The sequence below is a fragment of the Scomber japonicus genome, chromosome 4 (assembly GCF_027409825.1).
Source record: "Scomber japonicus isolate fScoJap1 chromosome 4, fScoJap1.pri, whole genome shotgun sequence".
In the NCBI taxonomy this organism is placed as follows: domain Eukaryota; kingdom Metazoa; phylum Chordata; class Actinopteri; order Scombriformes; family Scombridae; genus Scomber; species Scomber japonicus.
Window position 1 is genome coordinate 30,469,833 of NC_070581.1, and position 2,787 is coordinate 30,472,619.

A 2,787-nucleotide genomic window follows, 5' to 3' on the forward strand; every position below is an offset into this window, starting at 1 on the left:
GAGGGAGGAAGGGAAGAAAGAAGGAAGGAAGGAAGAAGAAAGGGGGATGGAGGAAGGAAAGAAGGAAGGGAGGAGAGAAGGAGGGAGGGAGGAAGAACAGATGGAAGTAAGGAAAGGAAGGAAGGAAGGACGGATGGACGGACGAAGGAAAGAAGGAAGGGAGGAGAGAAGGAGGGAGGGAGGAAGGAAGGACGGAGGAAAGAAGGAAGGAAGGAAGGTAGGGGGGAGGAAAGAAAGAGAGAAGGAGGGAGGGAGGAAGGGAGGAAGGGAAGAAAGAAGGAAGGAAGGAAGAAGAAAGGGGGATGGAGGAAGGAAAGAAGGAAGGGAGGAGAGAAGGAGGGAGGGAGGAAAGACAGATGGAAGTAAGGAAAGGAAGGAAGGAAGGAAGGACGGACGAAGGAAAGAAGGAAGGGAGGAGAGAAGGAGGGAGGGAGGAAGTTCATATCTGTGTTCAGTTCTGTTCATCAGTTTAAATGTCTCATTATGAAGCAGCACCGTGTGAGAGGTCTTAATCAAAGCCGCCGGAAGGAGCACAAAGTACATCAATGCTTCCTCCCTCCTTTCCTTTCTTCCTCCCCCCCTCCTTTCCTTCCTTCCTTCCTTCTTCCCTCCCTCCTTCCTCCCTCCGTCCTTCTTTCCTCTTTTAAATGTCTCATTATGAAGCAGCACCGTGTGAGAGGTCTTAATCAAAGCCGCCGGAAGGAGCACAAAGTACATCAATGCTTCCTCCCTCCTTTCCTTTCTTCCTCCCTCCCTCCTTTCCTTCCTTCCTTCCTTCTTCCCTCCCTCCTTCCCTTCCTTCTTCCTCCCTCCGTCCTTCTTTCCTCCTTTAAATGTCTCATTATGAAGCAGCACCGTGTGAGAGGTCTTAATCAAAGCCGCCGGAAGGAGCACAAAGTACATCAATGCTTCCTCCCTCCTTTCCTTTCTTCCTCCCTCCCTCCTTTCCTTCCTTCCTTCCTTCTTCCCTCCCTCCTTCCCTTCCTCCTTCCTCCCTCCGTCCTTCTTTCCTCCTTTAAATGTCTCATTATGAAGCAGCACCGTGTGAGAGGTCTTAATCAAAGCCGCCGGAAGGAGCACAAAGTACATCAATGCTTCCTCCCTCCTTTCCTTTCTTCCTCCCTCCCTCCTTTCCTTCCTTCCTTCCTTCTTCCCTCCCTCCTTCCTCCCTCCGTCCTTCTTTCCTCCTTTAAATGTCTCATTATGAAGCAGCACCGTGTGAGAGGTCTTAATCAAAGCCGCCGGAAGGAGCACAAAGTACATCAATGCTTCCTCCCTCCTTTCCTTTCTTCCTCCCCCCCTCCTTTCCTTCCTTCCTTCCTTCTTCCCTCCCTCCTTCCTCCCTCCGTCCTTCTTTCCTCCTTTAAATGTCTCATTATGAAGCAGCACCGTGTGAGAGGTCTTAATCAAAGCCGCCGGAAGGAGCACAAAGTACATCAATGCTTTGTTTGTTGCTGAGGTGTGTGTGTGTGTGTGTGTGTGTGTGTGTGTGTGTGTGTGTGTGTGTCTCTTACTGCTTATTCCAGCGGATCAGTCTAATCTCTGGTGTTTGAGGTGGTGGAGGATATTTACTGGCAGGTGATTGTGGCTTCCTTTCAGGTGTAAAAACAGACAAACTGTGAAGGACTGCATGGAGGCGCTGCTGAAAATGGCATGTTCGGTTCCATTTAATGTGTGTTTTAAGACATTTTAACCTTCCTGTCGTCCTCCCGGGTCAAATTGACCCCGTCTGTTTTGACTTGTTCCTTCTTTCCTCCCTTCTTCCCTTCCTCCCTTCCTTCCTTCCTTTCCTTCCTCTCTTTCCTTCCTTCCTTCCTTCCTTCTTTCCTTCCTTCCATTCCTCCTTTCCTTCCTTCCTTCTTCCTTCCTTCCTTCCTTCCTCCCTCCCTCCCTCCTTTCCTTCTTCCTCCCTCCCTCCTTCTCTCCTCCCTTCCTTCTTTCCTTCCTCCATCCCCCTTTCTTCTTCCTTCCTTCCTTCTTTCCTTCCTCCATCCCCCTTTCTTCTTCCTTTCCTTCTTTCCTTCCTCCATCCCCCTTTCTTCTTCCTTTCTTCCTTCCTTTCTTCCCTTCCTCCCTCCCTCCTTCTCTCTTTCTTTCCTCCCCCCTACCTTCCTTCCTTCCTTCCTTCTTTCCTTCCATCTGTTCTTCCTCCCTCCCTCCTTCTCTCCTCCCTTCCTTCTTTCCTTCCTCCATCCCCCTTTCTTCTTCCTTCCTTCTTTCTTCCCTTCCTCCCTCCCTCCTTCTCTCTTTCTTTCCTCCCCCCTACCTTCCTTCCTCCCTTCCTTCCTTCCTTCCTTCCTTCCTTCCTTCCTTCCTTTCTTCCATCCTTCCTTCCTTCCATCCTTCCTTCCTCCCTTCCTTTCAATGAGTGTCCTATAAAGGGTTAATGTGAAACAATTTTTTCTACCTGCAGGTTGATGATCCATCACACCTGTTGGTGCGTTCACAAATCAACAAATCATTCTCCCTGTCGCTATGTGATGACGGTTCATTAGAGACGATCAATGAATGAATCGATCTGAACAGAGTATTGTCACTGTCTCACTTTAAGGTCACTTTGGGGTTTTAACAGAGTTGGAATAAGCCTCGTTTAATGGCTGGAACAAAAGGGGGGGATTAACTCCGCTGCCACGGTAACCAATGATGTCAGGTCTCGTGCTTTAATGCTCATTTCCATGACAACGCTATCAGAAGGTCCGGGGGGGCCATCTTAATTCTGAGAGCAGGAAGTCTGATCCTCCGTCAGGATCAGGAGGATTAATAAAGGTCACACTTTAAATGACAGAG